Below are 16,365 nucleotides of genomic sequence, written 5' to 3' on the forward strand. Positions count from 1 at the left end.
ACACTACAAGGTATATGCATTTTCCATTAGAATGACGATAGAAAACAGAATGATCAAATTCACTTCTAGTCATACCAAACTAACATGCCACAGAGCTAAATCTCCCAAACCAAGCCCATGGAGACTGCTTTAAACCATATAAGGAGCGTTGAAGTTTACATACCTAACCAGACTCCCCCTGAGTAACAAACCCAGGTGGTTGCTCCATATAAACCTCCTCTTGAAGATTGCCATGGAGAAAAGCATTCTTGATATCCAACTGATGTAAGTCCCAATGATTTATGCCTGCCAACGATAAAAGCAATCAAACTGATGAAATTTTAGCTACAGGAAAAAAAGTGTTAGTGTAATCCAAACCAAAAATTTGAGTGTAGCCTTTTGCCACCTATTAGGACTCTATGTATTTGAGTTAGATTATAACTCCCTATCCTAGTCTCCTATGATTCTCTCTTGTATATATTCCTATAGCCTGTACCTATTGTAATTTAACTCATTCATTCATAGAGTTTTCATCTAGTATCAGCTAGTTAGGGTTTCTTTCCCATGGTTGACAGATCTGTTAATTCCTCGAAACGGACTGTCTCTAATGTTGCTATTTCTTCGGGCACCTCGACCGTGAGTTCTTTATCCACCGCCCACCACTTAATCAGTATTAAACTGACATACACCTCCGACGGACATGACTTGATGGGTTTCGTTGATGGAACGAATCCATGTCCGCCGGCCTTCATCACCTCCGGTGACGACGGCGCAGCAGAACCCTGCTCATGCTGCTTTGGTTCGTCAAGATCAAGCCCTTCTCTCCATGATTATATCTTCTTTATCGGAGGAGGCATCAAGGTGATGCCTCGGTTGTAGATTATATCGGGAGGGCGCGGGTTTTGGTCGAGGACCTTGCTCTCGTCGATTGGCTGATATCTCTTGACGAACAAAATCTTTATATCTTCAAGGGATTGCGGTCCGAGTTTCGTGCGTGAACATCCTCTCTCAATGTTCACGGACAACCGACCATTCTTCAAGAACTTGCTGACTTCTTGGGAGCGGAAGATTCGTCTCGAGCGGTGATCACAGTGGCTCCTCACCGGCGGCCTTTACGGCTCAACACGGCACGGGTAGCAGCGAGGACGAGGTGGCTAATCGCGTGGTGGCGGCTGTCGCAATTCTGGCCAGAACAGTGGACAGTCGCATGGTGGTGGTGGCGGCCGGAACCGCGGTGGCGGTAGACGTGGTCGTGGCGGCTGAAACAATAACTGGCAGCCGAAGTGCCAGATTTGTGGGGTTCTTAGTCATACCGTGGTCATTTGCTACAATCGGTATGCTAGGGATCCTTAAGCTCATATGGTTTATCACGATCCTCCTTCAGATTCTACTCAGGGTTCTCATACCTGGTTCCTAGACACGGGCGCAACCAATCATGCCACCCCAGATATAGCAGCCATGTCTATCTCAGAGGAGTACAATGGTAATGACACATTGCGTGTTGGTGATGGTACGAGCTTATCTATTAGTCGTGTTGGTCATGCTTCCTTTACTACCCCTTCTAGGTCGTTTCAGTTGTCTGATATTCTTCTACATTGTCTACTTCTTTATTGTTTGTTAAAAAATTTACTTTAGATAATAAACTATTTTTTGAGTTTCACCCATCTTTTTTTTGTTGTGAAGGATATCAACACCAAGGAAATTCTATTACGGGGCAATAGTTCTGGGGGGCTGTACACTCTGCCAGTCTCAAGTTTTTCTCCTTCAGCTTTTCTTTCAGCTCGTGCGTCTGCGGCAGTCTGACATGATCGTTTGGTTCATCCACACCATCGTGTCCTTAGTCGTATTCTTCAGTCTTGTTTGGTTAGTACGTCTAGTAATATTATTCGTTGTAATTCAAGCTTGTGTAATGTGGGTCAATTGGGAAAGTCTGCAGGCTTCCCTTTGCCATGTGTTGAGTCTTCTAGTTCGAAAATTCTTGATTTAATATACACTGATATTTGGTGTCCAGCTCATATGTTATCTGTTGATAGTTATCGGTATTTTGTTATCTTCGTGGATGATTACTCTCGCTTTACTTGGTATTTTCCCATGAAACAAAAATATGATCTCTATGTCATCTTTGAAAAATTTCGGGCTTTAGTTGAACGTTACTTCAACTATAAAATCAAGTCTATTCACAAAATGTCTTACAGATTCTCTCCTTGTGTCTTCTTAGGTTATCCTGAGTCTTTTTGGGGGTATAGGTGCATAGACTTACAGACTAATAAGATTTTTCTGTGCAGGTATGTCAGATTTGATGAGGAAGTTTTTCCCTTTTATACTAAAAATGCTTTGCAGGAACACCCAGTCTCGCAACCTACCCCATGGGCTGAATCCATGCTTCAACCGGTCAGCACCGTGGTTGCCGCACTAGCACAGACCGCATTGCCACTGCCAGCTGCACCGGTCGCAGCAGCCACTCGGCCTCGTAGCCGCCCCCGCAGGAGGTCCACACGGCCTACGGTTAGGTTGCACGCCATGGAGATTTATAGTCACTCTCAGGCTCCTCCTACGGCCTTGACTGCACAGGTTTGCCCTACTGATCCTACTTGTTATACACATGCAGTTAAGTACCTAGAATGGCGTGAGGCGACGGATCAGGAATTTAATGCTTTGTTACAGAATCAGACTTTGTCTTGTTCCCTCTCACCCAAATCTGAATGTGATTGGATGTAAATGGATTTTTCGAACCAAATGAAAGGCAGATGGCTCAATTGAGAGGCACAAGCCAAGGTTAAGGGGTTTAATCAGGTTCCTGGTCATGAGTTTTTTTGACACATTTAGCCCAATGGTAAAACCCATTACTGTCAGGTTGTTTCTTTCTTTAGCTATATCTTCTAGCTAGGTTGTTAGGCAGCTTGTTGTTCACAATGCCTTCCTAAATGGGAATCTGACTGAAACTATGTATATGAGACATCCACTTGGTTACATTGATTCTTATTTCCTAACCATGTTTGTCTGTTAAAATGATCCTTGTATGGTCTAAAACAGGCTCCTAGAGCCTGGTTTAACCACCTACATTCTTTTTACTATCTGTTGGGTTTCAGGCATAAAAGACAGATGTGTCTTTATTTTACTACTCATAGGATTCTACATATGTGTATCTTTTGGTCTATGTTGATGATATACTTGTGATGGGGAGTTATCAGAATCTTGTAACTCATCTACTGTCAAAATTATCTGTTGCTTTTAAGATTAGGGATCTTGGTGAACTAGGATTTTTACTTGGTATTGGAACTGTTAAATGTGATTATGGGATCTTACTGTCTAAGCAAAGATATATTGCTTTTAAGATTAGGGATCTTGGTGAACTAGGATTTTTACTTGGTATTGAAACTGTTAAATGTGATTATGGGATCTTACTGTCTAAGCAAAGATATATGAATGATATTTTGAAGCATGTTGGGATGGCAGAATACAAGCCTCTATCTACTCCTATTCCTGTTTCAAAATCTGTCCCATTTAGTGCAAATTTGTATGATGATCCTACGTAGTACTGGAGTTTGGCTGGAGCATTGCAAATTTGCAATACCTCACCATCATGCGACCTGACCTGTTTTTTGCGGCTAATCATCTCTGTCAACATATGCATGCTCCTATAGTATCACATTGGGGGCAACTAAAACATGTGTTGAGATATGTTAAAGGAACAGTCTCTTTTGGTTTGCGTATACGAAAGTCAGTGTCAAGAGAACTTCATGCCTTTTCTGATTCTGACTGGGCTGGATGTCTTGAAGATCGTAAGTCTACTAGTGGTTATGCTGTGTTTCTTGGGTCCAATCTTGTGTCTTGGGTCTATAAGAAACAAAGAACTGTTGCTAGATCTTCCACTGAGGCAGAATACAAAGCTCTAGCAGATGTTTGTGCTGAGGTAATATGGATACTTATCACTGCTACACGAGATCAACGTGCTAGGTATCCCTATTCTCAAATTATGGTGTGATAATCTTGGTGCTACTTATATATGTGCAAATCTTATTTTTCATGCTCGCACCAAGCATGTAGAGATTGACTATCACTTTGTTAGAGATAAAGTTGCTTCTGGAGATATTCAAGTTAACTTTATTTCAACCAAGGATCAAATTGCAGACATCTTTACAAAAGTTTTACCTGCTCCTAGATTTTCTTTTCTTAGAGACAAGCTACAGGTTTTCAGTGTACCATGTGCTTAAGTAAGGGTAAAAAGATAAAAAAATATATCATTTTTCTATTTTCCCTTTCCCATTTCCTTTTGTTGTTCGTCGTTCCTGTTTGAACTATTTCATCTAATATAGATCTTGGCACTTAAGTTTCAACAACAACATCCTCTAGTTCTACTTCTGGCTCTGCTTCTTCTTCAACTCTCAAGTCTCATGGCTATTTCTGCTTCTTCTTCTACTCCCATGGTTGGTACTGCTTCTTCTTCTACTCCCGTGGCTGCTTTGCAACTTATTTTATTTTATTTTATTTTTATTTTTATGGCCTTTCATTCCAAAGACAATACACCTTTTCAATTCACCAACTTTTGCCTTATTTCCGGTTTGTCCTAGGTCAAATTACCTATGAAGTCTCTGTATTATAGTGTTTTGTTCAATTTAGTCCTTGTACCTTTATTCTGTTCAATTTAGTCATTTTACTTTAAAAATAGTGAAACTAAGGACAATAGTTAACGGTGTTAGTATTACCGTTAATTTAGCTTACGTGGCGCTGACATCATTGCTGTCACATCATGATATTTATATTCCAACTCATATATTATTTTATAAATATTTAAAATTAGTTATATTTACCACCAATATATTACATTAATATGTCCAAAATCAATAATTACAAGCATGCTGAGATCAAGTGTCCAAATCTCATTAGGAACATGGTTGTAATTATTTATTTTGGGCATACTAATTTAATATATTGGTGGTAAAAATAATTAATTTTAAATATTTATAAAGTAATATATGAGTAGGAATATAAATATCATGATGTGACAATGATAACGTCAGCGCCACGTAACCTAACTTAACGGTAATATTAACACTGTTAACTATTGTCCTTAATTGCACCACTTTTTAAAGTACAGGGACTAAATTGAACAAAATAAAGGTGTAAGGACTAAAGTGAACAAACACTATAGTACAGGAACCTCGTAGGTACTTTGACCGTTTGTCCTAATATTCTTTTCCTTTTTGGCTTTTTAAGTTGTGCTTTATATTTGGGTGGCAGTGGGGGCGGGAGGCCTGTCTTGTGCCAAAACTCTGAAGAAATTTCAATTTCACTAAACCTACATGTTTTTTGACAAAACACGGTATTAGGGACCACATGTAGCTTCAATATATGTCCAAAAAAAAAAACAAAAAAAAAAACAAAAACAAAAACCAGTACAGTAGTCTGGGCATAATAAAAAAATCATAGTTCATATAATGTTGGGATCTACACACATATGGAGAATCCAGACAACACACATGTTCAATAAACTATAATAAAAATCAATTCACACAAGTCAGACAACAACAAACTATTTAAATTCTACTCCGTACCATTTAAGACAAGCCAGACAACAACAAACCAATTCAATTTAATACTTACATTTGGGTGTGATAGTATTAATTGCCACGTAAGCGGTAAGCAAACTATAATAAGACCAATTAAAGCAAATAGATATCTTTTATTGATCAAGGTGAAGGCCCTAAGTACAATCTAAATGGCTGTTCTGAGTACCGACTGACTGCGGTCGGGATTCTTTAATAACAACCTATCGATCGTCCAAAAGTCCATTACACTACTGCTACTGCGGGTATTTATAGCCGCTGGGCCGGAGACATAAGTCCGGCCGTTCGGCATGCCATCCACGTAGCAATGACGTGTCTTCACCCCGTAAGCCCTGCCTGTCAACGCCTAACGCTGCCACGTGCTTCCTGGTGGCTCTCACGCCTAAGGGCTCTAGCTCAGGTAACGAAGACCTCGGTCGGGTACCAACCCGGTCGGGCACGACCGGATTCTTCCAAGAGAGTCCGACCTATAACCTGCATAAACAAGAATAAAAGACAAAGGCATGTTGGTCGGGGTATTCCCTACCAAAAGCCCCCCATCCCGGGCCTTTTTGACCGCCCGGGAAAAAACGGGACGGGATGAAGAAGACCAAACGTCCGCCGCCAAACCGACCGGACAGTTGTCATTTCCCATGCCACGTGTCGACCTCTGCGCACCTCTGCGATTGCAACGGTTACCTCGGAGTCAGGAACGGTCGCGTCACGCAAGTGGATTGGTTTCCCGCCCAAATGCCTCTCTATAAATAGGCCTTTGAGGACTTCATTTGAACTTTCCTCACTCTTCTTGAATCGGTCGGTACACTCAGAGCGTCCTGAGCGAAGCATCATAGCAGATCGGTCGAGCAGTTGAATTTCAGCTCTTCTTCGTCAAGTACCTTCACTCGGTAAGTCTTTTGCTCTTTTCGCTTTTCAAGTACTTGCTTTAAATCTTTCCCTTAGCTAACCTCGTGCCTTAGCTGACCACAACCCAACTGTTCCGACCCCTAACACCATCCCGACCAGCTTTTAGGTAAACTATAGGATGTTGGATACGGACAGCCAGAACGCCTCCATCGCGGACTACGACGACGCGGTCGAGGAGATTAGCGAGGAGGTGGACATTATGTCCTACTCCCCAGAGGTCGTCCAATGACCACAAGAAAGTCCCGAGCAACGAAAGTCGTCCTGCTCGGAAGGGACGTCAAGCTCGAGCGGATCAGGCAGCTCGAGTAGCAAGAGCGGCCGTACATCAACGAGCTCGCCAAAGTCCCCGATTGGAAGCGCTCGGGGCACACCGACCCGGGTAATTGGGGATTACCCTGAGCCAGCTGCTCCAACTGACGATCAGGAAGCTATGCCGGAGCTGGTCGAGGAAGACCCGGCTGTCCCTCCTGCGCGCGACCGATGGGGAATACGTCTTCCTGAACCGGGAGAGTGTCGAGCAGCAATACAGCCTGATGACGGAAGCGGAAGCCGCGAAGATCTCCGCTCTGCTCACCGGCCGGGTCCGGTTCGACGTCAGTCGGAACTTGGGGAACATCATCGACAGGCACGAGGGCAAGTGGATCGGGATGCACTACGACTCACTCCTGGCCCCGATCTAGATACCCTTCTCTGCCCTCCTGACCGCCTTCCTAGGTTACTATCGGGTGGTCCCGACCCAAATCTGCCCGAACGCACATAGGATCTTGGCGTGTTTCCCGCAGATATGCGCTCGGCACGAGGTAGCGTGCACGATGGAAGTTTTCAACTTCAACTACCAGGTGAAGACCCTGCCGGCCAAATACGGGGGCGGATTCCTGATGATACAATCCCGGGCCGATATGTGTGCGATCGAGAGCCTCCCGGGGAACAACAAGGGATAGAAGAACTGGCTTTTCTCGATCGAGTATGACCCGTGGATCCTCCCGGTCGAGAGGACGTGGAGCAGCCACTACAGGAAGCAAGTGGTGCTAACCGAGACCAAAGCTCTCGTAGACGCCGCCACAAAAATCTCGAGCGAGGTCTACGAGTATAAGATTTTTCGTTCGAAGGAAAGCTATGATGAAGCCCGATTGCCATCCCCAAGATATGACTTGGAGGAAAAATATGTTCCTATCCCGGGCGTGACAATAGCGATGGCGGCTACTCAGGCTGAAGCAGGGAACGAAGGTCTAACACTAACCGATCGTCCCCGACCCTAACTCCCCGGTCACTCTCCGACCTTATCTTAACAAATTTCCTTTTGTTTGCAGAAATGGCAGGATTCGACGAAGAGGAGGCACCCCGAGCCCCCAAGCCCAAGATTGTGCTCGGGAAGAAGAAGATAAAAAGCAAACCGGTCGGGGATAAACAAATCCTGGCCGCCACGCCGCTCGGCACGTCCACGACTGTCACCACCCCCGAGGGCTACGTGGTTGAAGCTTCTGACGTTCTCGTCAATCGGGTGACTGCCCCCAAGGGCAAGGGCAAAGTGCTCGAGAAAGGGGCAGAGGAAAGCGGCGCGCTGAAGCGCCGAAGGGAACAGCAGAGCCCGAGCCCCCCGGTTGGAACCATCAAGGGCGATTCCTCCGCCCTTACACGGATCGGTAATGCTGCGCCTATCAAGGAGGACTTGAGCAAGCTCTCCCCGACCCAGGTGGCTGAACGGATCGGCCAAGATCTGGCTGAGGTAAGCTTATTTCGTCCTTGCTAAATTACGCAAGTTCTCCCGCTCGGGCTGATCCCGAGCGTCTTTTTTATCTTGCAGATCTCCCGAGCGACCCAGCTTCTTCAACGCAGAGCGTTGCTGGCTAACGAAGCTGATGCTCTGAAGAAGGTCACCCGAGCAGCGGCTGAAAGAGAACACCGACCTCCGGACCGAGCTGAAGAAGTTCAAAGAGGAGCGAGACACGGCCGAGAAAGCGGCCCGGGCTGCGAAGGGAGCTCAGGAGGTGGCCGAGAAGGCGGCCAAAGAGGCTCTCAGGGAGACCAAGACGCTGAAGGCCCGATTGGCCAACCTTGGAGACCTGGCGAAGTTCCTCTTCCGGGATGATGCCTCCGGGACGAAGTTCCTCCGGGAGGTTCACGGTCGGGGAGACGTTGATCTGGGCGTTCGGTCGCTGGGGGTTTAAGTCCGGCCAGCGTAAAATGCACGAAAAGACCGAGACCTATCTGAAAGAGGCCCTTGAGGGCGAAGATCTCGAGCTGGTCTTATCGACCCTTCCGGACGAGATTGTTGATCCCGGCCCGCCGCCGTTCGACCCAAAGAGAACGTGGCCGAACCAAGCGACGCCGTTGCGAAGAAGTAGTTTGGTCGTGTAGACTCCGACCGTTGTAAACTGCTTTTTTATTTGTTTTAAGTAAACTTGATCGGGAGCCCGGTCCTGAGTTGTACCGGGCACACTTTCAGATTAATGAAACCTGTTTTTTATCCAACTTAAGTCGCTCGTATTTATTACGCTTTATTTTCGTCTGCATGTGTGTTGATCGTTTAATGCCCGACCCCGCGGCCTTATGGCCTGGTCATGCACATTCCGCTCGAACGGCCTGCTGGCCCGACGAAATATCAACATCTAGTGGCCTGCTCGCTCGGGCAAAGTTTGTCCGACCTTTTGGCCTTGTCGAAAATTCGAAAACTGTTTGGCCTTTTCGCTCGGGGTGTTCCCGATCATTAGGCCTAGAGTACTTCCTTCATCCTTTAGGCCTAGAGTACTTCCTTCATCGTAGCCCCCACACTATTGTGCGCTCGAGGCATGAGTGGGTGCAATAGTGGAAAGAAGTTGGACAGATCGGGGAATTCTGCTGTAGCTCTGGCTTTCCCGATCGGTGGCGTGACCCTGATGTCCGCCGAAGAGGAGCGCATTTAACCGGTCATTGTATTCGCCCGGTTGAGTTAAGATCGGCTATTAGATCCTGATTGCTCACCCCTATCGATAAGAACCGAGGGAGAGGTGTTCATGGAGCGTTAAGCCCCTCTTCTATGTTGATGTTGAACGTCGATCGGGTAGGGTACGAGCGAGGTTAGGATTACCTACTTTAAATTAAGGTAATGAAAAAATCGACCGGGCCGCCGTGTGCAAACGGTCGAGCAATCACCGATCGTATATACATTGAATTTTCCCGCTCGCAGGCGGTTAAGCAAATATTTACAACAATAATTTACAATCAAGCGACGAACGAAGCCGACTCGCAGGTCGAGCCCCCACTTCGTCTAAAATTACAAAAAATAGGCTAATGCCTAAACATAACGAGGTGTTCGGAATTCCAAGTCCCCTCGATCACCCGACCGGTCGTCGTCTCCAGTCGGTATGTTCCCGGACGTACCACAGCGCTTATGACGTATGGCCCTTCCCAATTTTGAGCTAGCTTCCCACCTTCCAAAGGTTGACTGGCTTCCCGTCGGCGTAGGACATAATCTTCGACCTGAAAGTACCGAGGGTTGACACAGACATCCTTTGAACCATTGAGTGTTCATTCTGCTCTGCATTGTAGGTTCGTTCTCGGGCGGTCGGGATCAATGCCTCGATCGGGAGTCGGGCTTCAGCTCCGTAGACAAGGGCAAACGACGTTTCCAAAGTCGCTTCTCTCGGGGTCGTCCGATAAGTCCATAGAACATAGGGCAACTCATCGGCCCAACTACGACTAGCCGAGTGTAGCTTCTTTTTCAGACCTTCCAGGATTGTCCGATTGGCATTCTCCACTTGTCCGTTCCCCTGCGGGTAAGCCACCGACGACCGGACGTGGGTCGTCCCGATCGTGGCCAAAAAATCCTGAAAATATTGGCTTACGAATTGGCGGCCGTTGTCGCTGATGCGATGCACGGGCACACCAAAGCGGTAAATCACATTGCGCCATAAGAACCGAGCACATTGTTGAGAAGTGATCGTGGCTAACGGCTCGGCCTCCATCCACTTGAAAAAGTAATCAATGGCGACAATAACAAACTTTCTGCGGCCGGCAAGTTGAGGGAACGGTCCCAAAATGTCCACCCCCCATCTTGCGAAAGGAATTGCAGTCGTGACCGGCCGGTAAAAGGTGGCCGGTCATCCGGGCAAATAATTGGCACGTCTCACAATCCCGAGCGAGTTTCTCACAGTCCAGCTGGAGGGACGACCAATAATATCCGATCAACATGATTCGACGAGTTAACCATCGGCCTCCTTGATGTGACGAGCAAATGCCCGAGTGCAATTCCTTCATAACAAGGTCAGCCTCAAATGCGGTCAAGCAACGCATAAGAGGGCCTCCATATGAGCGTCGATAAAGACGACCATCCAAGACTTGGAACCTCGGGGCTCTAAGCTTGGCCTTCCGAGCACGCTGTGGTCGTCTAGGAGCCGACCGTGCTCAAGGAACTCCTTCAGATCGGTGATCCAATCGTCTTTTGCCGGTTGAATAGGATTGACCGGCAATCGGTGGATACTGTGTCGTGGGATCACCAAAACCTGAGCGATCTTTGACATGTGTTCCGGGGCGTCTTGGGCTAATTTGGACAAAATGTCCGCATCGGCATTATCCAATCGGGGTATGTGCCGGACGGTGTACCCCCGGAACAAAGCAAGCTTCTCCATTGCCAGGTCTCGGTATAGCTGCAATCGTTCACCATTCACTTCGTAGTCGCCGAGGACCTGCCCGACCACGAGCGCGGAATCCGTTTGAGCCCTGATGTACTCAGCCCCCAGATCCCGAGCACATTGCAAGCCATTAACAAAGGCTTCGTACTCGGCTTCATTGTTGGTCGGATGGAACTGATACCTAAGGGCGAAGTAGACCTTGAATCCCTCCGGGCTCGTGACTACCACTCCTCCTCCTGCCCCTTTCTTGCTGCTTGACCCATCAGTAGCCAGCGACCACCACTCAGCCTCAGGGTCCGCGACCTCAAGGGGTCGGGCATCCCGAGCGGTGCACTCGACCAAGAAATCTGCAAGGGCTTGACCCTTGATGGCTGGCCTTGGTCGGTATTCAATCGCGTACTGGGTCAGCATTAACGCCCACTTGACTAGGCGACCGGATGATGAAGCAGTGCAGAGGACGGGCCCGATCGGCTGATCGGTCAACACGCGAATTGCTCGACCCTGGAAATAGGGAGCCAACTTCTTCGCGGCAATGTATAAAGCATAGACGACCTTCTCAAGCCGGGAGTACCGGAGCTCGGGACCATGTAGCGCGTGGCTTACATAGTACAACGGTCGCTGGACCCCTTCTGGATCAGTTCGGCAAAATACTGCGCTTACTGCTCGATCGGACACGGCGATGTACACGTCTAGCTCTTCCCCGAGCTCTGGCTTCGAGAGCACAATTGGTGACATGAGATACTCTTTTAGCTCATCGAAGGCCGCTAGGCACTCGTCGTCCCAGACGAAACCATTGACTTTACGCAATACCTTGAAGAAAGGTAAAGCGCGCTCGGCTAATTTGGATAGGAACCGGCTAAGTGCGGCCAACCGACCGGTCAATTGCTGGACCTCCCGAACGGTTGAAGGTGGTTGCATGTCCAGAATTGCCTTAACTTTGGCCGGGTTGGGCTCGATTCCTCTCCTGGTCATCATGTAGCCGAGGAATTTCCCGGTCTGAACCGCAAATGTGCACTTGGTTGGGTTCAGTCTCAACTGGTACCTCCTCATGATTTGGAAACAATCCCGGAGGTCCCGAGTGTGGTCGGATCGGTCCCAACTCTTGACCAGCATATCGTCAATATATGCTTCCATCGTTCGGCCTAGCAGATCAGGGAAGAGCATATTGACCATCCTCTGATAGGTCGCTCCCGCGTTGCGGAGGCCGAACGACATCACTCGGTAGCAATACAGCCCATCTGAAGTCACGAAGGCTGTTTTACTTTCATCTTCATGGTGCATCATTATTTGATGATATCCCTTGAATGCATCCATGAAGCTCATCAACTCAGCCCCGACCGTCTCGTCAACCATCTGGTGGATGCTCGGTAATGGATATGGGTCGAGCGGACAGGCCTTGTTGAGGTCGGTGAAATCAATGCACATCCTCCAAGCTGGGGGCTTAGGAACAAGGACAATATTGGCCACCCACTCGGGATAGATTACCGGCCGGATGTGCTCGATCGCCGCCATTTTCTTGACCTCATCTCTAACGAACTCGCGGCGATCGGATGAAAGGTGCCGGGTCTTTTGCACGACCGGCTTAGCTGCGGGATCGACGGCTAGCTTGTGACAAATGACCGTTCGGTTGATCCCGGGCATGTCTTCGGGCCCCCATGCGAAGATATCAGCAAACTCCAGAAGGATTGCCAGAATTTCAGCTCGGAGCTCGGGGGTGAGGGCCCGGCCAATCTTGATTTTCCTGTCCGGTCGGTACTCGGACAGGGGAACTTCTTCTATTTCCTCGGAAGGCTCAGGTTGCTCCTTCTGGTCATTGGAAACCTCCTTGGGGATCGTGTTCACCCGGGAAGACGTACCAGAATCACGCCTATTAACCGCTCGGGTGTAACACTTCTGGGCGGAGTGGACATCGCCACGGACCACACCGACCCCATTGGGGGTGGGGAATTTCATGCACAGGTGGGGCATCGAAATAATCCCACCAATCTTCATGATCGCAGGTCGGCCCAAGATGATGTTGTGGACGCAATGCAGATTGACCACAACGAATTCCATCTCGGTCTTGATCGACTTCGGCGAGGTGCCGATCTCAACTGGGAGCGTGATTTTTCCCTCGGGGTAGATAAGAGCCCCGGTAAATCCCGACAAGGCTACGCCGACCGGAGTCAGTTCGCGCTTGTCGAGCTTGAGCTTCTCAAACACGTCCAAATAAAGGACGTTGACACTGCTCCCATTGTCCACCATAACCCTCTGGACGTCCGTCCCGTTCACGTCAATAGTGACCACGAGAGCCTCCATGCCGTGGTCACCGCTGCTAGGTTGATCTTCAAGGGAGAAGGTTATGGGCTCCATTTTCTGTCTCTTCCCGGTGTCTCGGGAATCGAAGATGGCGACCGGGCAATTTTCCCTCGGTCGGGAAGCGTCGTCCAATCCACCAAAGGTTACGTGGATGGTCGCCTTTCCTGCCGGTCGGCTGCTAGATGGGGGGTCAGGGTCCCGTCGGTCGTCTCGACGGTCATATCTTCGGTCCTGACCCGACCGATCAGAGCGTCCATCACGATCAGAATGATCGGAACGATGATGAGAACGCCTGTTGTCCCTCCGATCGGTATTCCTCTTTGTTTCATCTCTCTTCCCCACACACTTGTCCAACTTTCCACGGTTGAGAAGATCTTCCAAGAGCTGGCGCAAGTGGGTACATTCCTCAGTGTCATGCCTGGCACAACGATGATAAGCACAATGCTTACTCTTGTCAGGGCCATCTTGGTCGGGATGGAGGAGTTTGATGAGATTGCAGGACTGTGCGTACTGCATGGCCTCCGCCGCGGATCGGTTCAGGGCCGTAAACTCACCAGGCCTGGTGCGGGATCGGGGATGGTCGTCACTCGATCGATGGTCTGCCCGGCCGCCCGGTTTACGGGACGAAGACCCGACCTCCTGCGAGCATTTCACAGCGTTCGCCTCGCCGGCGTTGGCATAATCTGTGACCCTTTGAAGGGCCTCTTCATACGTGGCCGGGGGGTGGAGAATGAAATCCTGATAGAGATAACCCGCCCAGAGAGAAATATGGAGCATGTGGATGGCGGTGGCGTCGTCCATTGGCTCGACTTCTCCGACCGCAGCCTTCCATTTGACGAGGAAATCGGTCAAGCTCTCCCCTTCAAGCTGCTTGGCCTTTTCCAAGTACATATAGGACTTCCTCACCACCTTGGAGGTGATGAACTTTCTCACGAACTTGATCGCCAAGGTATTGAAATCAGCAATAGAACCTGGTTGCAACGTTCGGAACCACTTCGCCGCCCGATCGGAAAGCGTGGAGTAAAAAGCCCTCCACATCACGGCGTCTGTCACGCCCTTCATCATCATATTGCCATAGTAATCATTGACGTGGACCTCAAGGTCCGTACGGCCATCGTAACTCTTCTCCCTCGAGACCTTCAGGTCGAGCGGGATGGCTGGGCCATTATCTCCGCTGTAAAGGGCGTTCTCAACAAGGACGACTGGTCGATCGGGGGTCTCACAGGATGCTCGTTCCGGAATTGAGCGAACTCCGTCTGGAGTTTGTAGAGCAGTCCTCGGGTCTCGTTGAGTTCGGCCGTCTGGGCTTGGGTTGACTCCCGAGCGCGTCGTCGACGGTGAAATCTCGACCCACTGTGCCCAGATGAAGCCTCCTGGCTGGCCTCCTGCATCTGTACATCTCCCGCTTGCCGGCTCGGGCCCTGTGGTCCCAAACGTTGTCGCATCGCCGGTCGGAGACGGTCGAAAGCTGCCGCCCGGTTGATTTCTTCGGGGTCCTCCGCTTGGGCCGGAACCTCCGGTTGTGCTTGTGGGGCCTGCCGTGGTACCTCCATCGCATCAGCATCCACCGACCCCAACCGCGAACGAGCCAAGCGTCGAGCCCGGAAAGTGGGCTGATGCTGCGGCTCGACTTGAGCAGTCGGGTATACTGGAGGGGCGACGGCTGGAGCCGTGTACGCAGGCGTATATGGGGGGTAGCCGACTGGTGGTGTGTAAAACATCGGCTGAGCGGGCCAGTACCCGTATGGAGGAGGCGGGACCGGGTAAGGGTACTGCCCGGGGAACTGGGGCTGCGGACCGGGTGTTGGATATCCCGGCTGTTGGGGGGCCGAATACTGAGATGCGGGACGGGGTGGTGAGAGGTTGAGATTAAGGTCGACTGTTTGACCTTGATACTGGGTCGGCTAATGATCGGATGAGCTCGCCGCATCCGCTTGATCATCACCGAACAAGTTGTATGCGAAGGGATACATTGTGATAGAAAGGACGGGTGCTCGTCAAGACGTTAACTTTCGTGCACGGGTCTCCACAGACGACGCCAAAATGATAGTGTTAATTGCCACGTAAGCGGTAAGCAAACTATAATAAGACCAATTAAATGAAATAGATATCTTTTATTGATCAAGGTGAAGGCCCTAAATACAATCTAAATGGATGTTCTGAGTACCGACTGACTGCAGTCGGGATTCTCTAATAACAACCTATCGATCGTCCAAAAGTCCCTCACACTACTGCTACTGCTGGTATTTATAGCCGCTGGGCCGGAGACACAAGTCCGGCCGTTCGGCATGCCATCCACGTAGCAATGACGTGTCTTCACCCGGTAAGCCCTGCCTGTCAACGCCTAACGCTGCCACGTGCTTCCTGGTGGCTCTCACGCCTAAGGGCTCTATAGCTCGGGTAACGAAGACCTCGGTCGGGTACCAACCCGGTCGGGCACGACCGGATTCTTCCAAGAGAGTCCGACCTGTAACCTGCATAAACAAGAATAAAAGACAAAGGCATGTCGGTCGGGGTATTCCCTACTAGTGTGTATGTAGCAATTAGTCCAGATAGCCTTCGACTAGTCATTATTGCATACTCCAAGCTTCGAATTCGTTTCAATTTGCTCCGTAGTGAATGAGTATTTCGGATAGGGTTAGAGATTTTAAAAAGAAAAGGAAACGAGTTGAATAAGAAGAGAAGAAGAAAATAGAAAGAAGATTTCTCCTTGTTGTCGGCGAAAAGAGAACAATCAACAAAGACAAATTGAGGAAAGGGAAAATAGAGAAAACAGAGGAGAAAAAGTATGCGGTTGTCTCTTCGTACAGGAGCGGCGAACAACAAAAGGAAAGGGGAAAGGGAAAATAGAGAAAAGGAAAAAATTTCCTTTTTACCCTTACTAAACTGTGCAATATAACAGATAACCACAGCTCCATTAGGAGAAGGATAATATATGTACCGTTTTAAAAATTGAGAGGCAACATTTACATCATTAATAGGGATGGCAATTTCAATCCGACCCGTGG

Source organism: Ipomoea nil, unplaced genomic scaffold, assembly GCF_001879475.1.
Source record: "Ipomoea nil cultivar Tokyo-kokei standard unplaced genomic scaffold, Asagao_1.1 scaffold0465, whole genome shotgun sequence".
Lineage (NCBI taxonomy): Eukaryota > Viridiplantae > Streptophyta > Magnoliopsida > Solanales > Convolvulaceae > Ipomoea > Ipomoea nil.